The sequence below is a fragment of the Elaeis guineensis genome, chromosome 3, assembly GCF_000442705.2.
Source record: "Elaeis guineensis isolate ETL-2024a chromosome 3, EG11, whole genome shotgun sequence".
NCBI lineage: Eukaryota > Viridiplantae > Streptophyta > Magnoliopsida > Arecales > Arecaceae > Elaeis > Elaeis guineensis.
Genome location: NC_025995.2, coordinates 63,049,169 through 63,056,042, shown reverse-complemented (window position 1 = coordinate 63,056,042; position 6,874 = coordinate 63,049,169). Strand labels below are relative to the sequence as shown.

General features: G+C 35.3%; 1 non-coding gene across 1 annotated transcript; it reads right to left on the bottom strand.

Moving 5' to 3' along the window:
- Positions 1-5,377: 5,377 nt before the first annotated feature.
- On the bottom strand, positions 5,378-5,484 carry LOC140856800 (small nucleolar RNA R71). The gene has a single exon (XR_012140402.1). It is a non-coding gene; the product is annotated as a small nucleolar RNA R71 (small nucleolar RNA).
- Positions 5,485-6,874: the final 1,390 nt, after the last annotated feature.

Genomic DNA, 6,874 nt, shown 5'->3' with positions numbered 1-6,874 from the left:
GTTCGTGATTTCACCCTTTTGATGGCAAATGTTGATCGAACTCCTTCGATCAATGTGTGCCGACTCTTTGAATGCTCTGGATCATTTGCATGGTTGCTTGAGAGGCTGATGGATCTCTCTCTAAAATTTGATGGACTCACGACACTCGTGGCACACCAATCTCACTTCCCAAACCCTAGGTTGAAACCCTAGGGTACACACTAGAAACCCTGCGCTCAATTTTCTTTCTTTTCTTTCTTTTTCTCTCGAAAAGTTTTGGACCTTCACCTTATGCACAAACTTTTCTCACGCCCCAAAGTTTCTCTCCTAAAATTTCTATGCACGTCCCACCTTTCTCCTCTTTTTAAAACAACGTCGAACGTGTCTTATCCACGTGAGAGGATAAAGATAAGTGGTTGCACATTTGAATTCAAATCAAATTTGAATTCAAACGAAAACCAACTTATCTCTATCCTTTTGGGCATGAGACGAGAAGGGGAGAGGCTCTTTGTGCATAGAAAATGTTTCACGAGAAATCTTTTCTTGTGTAAGTAATGTGGCGCACAAAATGGATAAGGATGAAGGGGCAAGTGATAAGTTATCCATTCAAATTCAAACATGCTTTGAATTTGAATGGCTAACTAATTATTTTATCCATCCATATGGCACACAAATGAAGGCGTGGGGAATGGTTTTGCATGAAAAAAATTTCACGAGAAGTTTCTTCTCGTGAATTCAAATGGGTGCAAGGAAGTTGGGTGTCGCAGGGAATTTAAAACAAGGTGGTTTAATTCAAATTGAGCCAACCTAGTTTAAAATAGGTTAAGCACAATTAGACCAGATTAAATCCAACATAATTAAGCTTAATTAGGCTCAATAAAATCTTAATCAAATCAGAATTAACTAAACCTAACCCCTGATCAAATCAGGGACTAAACCACCTTAGCGATTAGGTCAACATTTAACCTAATCGGGTCAATCCAAACTGAATCCAATTCAATTGGACTTGATCCAAAAATAATTACTTAATCAAATTGAGTTAATTAGCGATCAAATCACTAATTAAACCTCTCATAAATATTGAGTCCAAATCCGATGGGCAATCAGGCATCAGAGACCATCGATATGAAACCCTGATCAAAGAGTTCAAATTTCAAATTCAAAATTTGAAATTCAAAATTTTGACCCCGATACCCAAAATGTGTGGAACTCATGATCAGAGAATCCTAATTCTCAATCATAGAGTCCCAGATAGATAAGACTCATAATCAGCCATCAGATCAGAAAGGAACCTCTAATGTGTGTGACCCCACAGGTTCGAACCTAAGCCGGTAGCACAGGAACCAATTCCTGTACTAATCGAAGTGACCATCTAGCAATGGTACCCGACGATCGGATAGGTCGAATAATCGCAATCGCAATATTCAGAACCTACGTGAATATGGTTATGGTATAATTCATCCCTTTTGACCCCTGTGTTTAGGACGACTCAGGGTTAAACTGTCAACCCTGATGATATCATCCGAATCATGCTCAACTCAATTAGTCCTGTGACTCCTCACTAGGACTACCCTGGCTAAGGTTTTGCTAAATTGAAACACGACTATACACAGCTCCTAAACTGGAGTGGTCAATCCCATCTTGACACACGCACCAACAAGTCAAGTACTTGACTACACCCAGCAGCCTTCCGTCATTGAATTAGAAATTCAGGTAGTCCAGTGCCTAAGTGCAGTGAGTTGCTTGCAAGTCACCATGGCGGTCTCAGGTCGGAGGGACATTTATACCCATATCTCATCGGAGCAAATCTTGACAGCAGAAATAGCTCCGAAGTTGGTCATGTTCAGTGCAGATGTACCATTACATCTTACCTGTATGCCATACCAGTGTTTCCACACTCTTTGGTTATGAGGACAACCAACCCATATGGCACACAACGACCTATGCTCGATAAACGTTGTCGTCCTTGGTAACAACGTATCATTTGATCGCGAACATGTTTAAGGACTAAGCGACAAATCCTCCTTTGTCGAGTCTAAATAGTCTTAAGGACTTCACCACAACACAGGAGTTCATTAGAAGATGAAATATTTGTGATGAAAAAATATCAAAATAACTTTTATTTATTTATAATTCATGTACTAATACAAAAGGAGCACAACCGTCAACAGACTGACGATTGGCTTTGGGACACTATTCCCAACAAAAGGGGCTTTGATATGATAGAGTCAAGGACAGTAAGATCTCTTCAGATTTCTATAAAGAATATGAAACAATATAATGCTGCAACAATAAGTAACAAATCACAATAAGGAGGCAAAATTTGATAGTCAATGAGAAATCTACTATTGGACAAGCATATCGAGGATAATTTAAGGAGGCATTTGGTAACCCAAATTGGATCATTAAGATGATAAAAGATTACTGATGATTCTTATCCTAGGATAATTTGATCTCTAATAATCTAAAATCACCACATTTGGTATGCTATATTCTAATGATTAAAGTTTCTTGGATATCCACTAGTAACATGTTTGATATTCTACGGGAACACAAGATTACAGACTATAAAATATCAAAACACCTTGATATATTTCAAAAAAAATATATTTATCAATTATATCAAACATATTACAGTGAAATATTAATATATTTATTAATGTATTCCATAAAAAGTATATTTATTAGTCTTATAAATATTTATCCTCTAAAGATATCTTAATTATATATTATTATGGAATCAACTTATAATATATTATTTTTTATTACTAATATTTATTTTGATTAGAAAAATAAGGCATATACAAGGCATCTGTTAAATATTTAATTATATAATTATAATGTACAATAATATATTTATGCTATAATTTAAAATTATCATTGAATAATAATATAACAATAACATCATTAATAATATATTATAATTGATATAATATATCATAAACACATTATATAATATCAATATGATATAATATAATATAATATATGATATCAAAATATTATATTAACAATATAATGATATATCAAGTTTTCTGTTGGATTGAAGAAAATTTTTGTTCTTAAATTTCAACCTATGATCATTGCCTTAAGGAGATGTTGGATATCCAACTTAAGGATGGATATCTGATTGGGGAATAATTTGTATATATTTTGTGGTCATAAGTACTTGGTTTTAGGTTGATTTCTATGTTTATTAGTTGTTTTGTTAGTGTTTTGGTTTTAATTTTATATTTACTTAATTTTTGAATTTTCTTTATATTTTGTAGGTGTTAAGGTATTTACTTGGATAGAATATGGGCAGAAAATAAAGAAGAAACAAGTTGGGTCAAAAGAAATTCATGAAAAGAAAGAGTTTCAGAAAGAGTATCAGGCGAGCCAACTTGATTTCATCTTGAGCTGACTCGATTACTGTTGAGCCGACTAGGCAAGTTGACTCGAGACTGAGACTTCGACTCGAGAAAATTGACAAAAAGCTGAGTTTCGGGATACTGTAGCAGAATGAAGATGAGTCGACTCAACTTTAGCATGAGTCGACTCATTTCATGGGCGAACCTATTTCTGCCTTGAGATTTTGATGTGATTTTAGACCATGTGTTTTCAAAATTGAAAAGCCATGGTTTGAGAGATTTTGTAAAAAAAAAGAGAGATTTTAGGAAGGAAAGAACGAGAAATTAAGGAAGAATCAGCTGGAATGGGCAGATGACTAGGAATTTTTGGCAGACAATTGAAAAGAAAAAAAAATGTTGGCATGGAGAGATTTCGGGGGGGGGGGGATCATCTGGAACTCAGAGAGCAGGGAGAAGAGAAGGAAGAATGAGGACGTCGAAGAGGAAGGAAGAAGGCTTGGAAGTGAAGATCGAAAATCCAAGAACCGACATTCGAGAGGAGAGGAGCCTGGATCAGATCTACATGCCTTCTCCATTACAATAGACCTTTCTTTCTTTTTTCTTCTCTGCCATAGTTTGCTGATTCTTGTTGGTAAAGGATGATTATTGTTTTATTTTATTCAATGAATATCATGTATGCTTTTCTATCAATGAGTAGCTAGATGTTTTGTCCTAGAACTTGGATGTAGTCCTTGGATTTCCTATGATTATTTGATGCTCTTAATCAGATATTCTTGTTGGTATAATTTGGTGTTTTGAATTTAATTCATGTGATTAACTGGCCACAAATTGCATGTTTAAGATGTTACATGATGGATTGAAAGACAAAGTGTGACATTAGCTGGTAAAAATATCAAACCATGGTAGAATTATTTAGAAATAAGGGCACCCCATTGTGACTTTTGTTGAAGACATCTAAAGAACTTAATGAACTCATATTAAAACTAAAGATCACGAAAGTAGGCTTAGGATTAATATGAGTATAGGTGTTGAATCTTGAAAGAGATCATCACGTAAAATTGGAGTGTAGTCATTACTACTAACAAGAATAAGACCAATCCAGTATGTTAAAATGATCATAGGAAATCAAGTGATGAAATCTATGTTCTAGGAGCCCATCAATCATTGTTAACTTAAACCTTAAAACTTTGCATTCGACTTGGTCTTAGGTACTACAATCAATAATCAGTTAATTTAATCGAATTTCAAATTTAATCATTTGAACTTGGCTTGTCTAGAAAATATAAGAGATTAGAATTTTGGTACTTGAACCTCTTTCTCGTGGAAATGATACTTTATTTGCCCTTTACTACTACTTACAATCCATACACTTGTGGGTTAGTTTTAAGGGACATCAAGTTTTTAGCATTGTTGTCAGGGAGGAGTGATTTTAATATCAACAAGAAAAATTTTCTTATTAATCTGGACTGTTTTGTTTTGTTAAAATTTTGTGTTCTTGTTTGTTAGTTTTAATTACTTTAATTTTATTTATTTTGTGTTTCTTGGGTTTCAGGTTATTTTTGGTGCATGAGACAAGGCCATAGTCTGGAGTTGGAGAATTTTGATCTAGAGATCGAATGTACTTTGCACACACTAAGGAGAGAACGAAGACTAGAGGGAGAACAGCTAATAGTCATGGTCGAGAACCAAATGACCTTGCATGATTATGCAATGCCTAATGTCAATGAGGCTCAGACAAGCATTGTCAGACCAACTGTCAATGCCAACAATTTTGAAATCAAACCTGATCTCATTCAGATGGTATAGCAAGAACAATTTGGTGGATGAACTACAAAGGACCCAAATGAGCACTTAGCTAATTTCTTGGAGATATGTGACACTATCAAGATCAATGGAGCTAGTGAGGATGCAATTCGGTTAAGGTTATTTTCTTTTTCTTTGAGGATAAAGCTAAGCCTTGGTTGAATTTCAAATCTCTGAATTCTTTTATAACATGGAACGCCTTGTCACTAGCCTTCTTGAGTAAGTATTTTCCCCTAGATAAGACTGCAAAACTCAGAAATGATATTACTAGTTTTGTGCAGTTAGATGGTGAATCTTTGTATGAAGCTTGGGAAAGATATAAAGATTTACAGAGGAAGCATCCACATTATGATCTTCCTGATTGGTTGATTGTGCAAACTTTTTATAATAGATTAACGCATTCAATCAAGATTACTATAGATGCTGCTGCAGGAGGTGCCTTGATGGATTAACGCATTCAGTCTGGATTACTATAGAAGCTTATGAGTTGTTGGAAGAGATGGCTTCCAATAACTATCAATGGTCAAATGAGAGAGGTATGCCTAAAAGAGCATCAGGTATGTATGATATGGATGGTATCAATATGTTGAATACTAAGGTTGATTCTTTTGTAAAAATATTTGCTAAGCTTGGTACTACTAATATCGTTTCTAACCCTATTTTGAGTTGTGATTGTTGTGGAGGAGGTCACATGAGTTTTGATTGTCAGTAGGTAGAATAAGCTTAATTTGTTTCTAACTTCAACAGGCAGCAGGGCAATCCCTCTTCCAACACCTACAATCCAGGATGGAGGTATCATCCCAACTTCTCTTAGAAGGATCAAGGTAATCAAGGTAATAGTTTCAGACCTCTTAATCCCCTTGGTTTTCAGCCAAGACCTTAAGGAATGTACAACAACTTGAGAGCAAGCAATCTTGGGAATTGGCTATTGAAAAATTAGCCAATGTGACTTCGGACAAATTTGAGAAATTGGAGGCCAAAATAGAACAGTTGGCTGGTTATAACAGAAATTTGGAAATACAAATGGGGCAGTTAGCAAGTTCAATCAATTCACGTAGATAAGAAAATCCATCTAGCAAGATCGAGGTGAATCCAAAGAGCACTGTAAACCAGTCATGTTGAGAAGTGGTAAGCAACATGGTCAGGTAAGTGGTGAGACTATGGTGGGTGATAAAAATGAAATGGAGCATGAAGAAGTTGACAACCTAGCTCTCGGTGAACAAAGTAACAAAGAACCAAACTAGGCTAAGATCGAGTCTACACCACCACCAGTCAAACCTTATGTTCTCCCTATTCCTTTTTCGTAGAGACTTAAGCAAAATAAACTAGATAAACAATTTGAGAAGTTTTTGCAAATGTTTAGGCAACTTCATATTAATATTCTTTTTACAGATGCTTTGGCTTAGATTCCAGCCTATGCAAAATTTCTCAAGGAGATCATGTCTAATAAGAGAAAATTGGAGGATTATAAGACCATAGCTTTGACTGAGGAGTGCAGTGCAATAATTCAGAACAAGCTTCCACCAAAGCTTACAGATCCAGAGAGTTTTTCTATCCTTTGTACTATTGATAATGTTGACTTTGGTAAAGCTTTATGTGATGTGGGTGCTAGTGTCTCACTGATGCCTTTGTCTGTTTCTAGAAAGCTTGGATTGAAGGAGCTCAAGCCTACTACCATTTCTTTATAGCTGGTAGACAAATCAGTGAAGTATCCTATGGGTGTATTGGAGAATATTTTGGTGAAG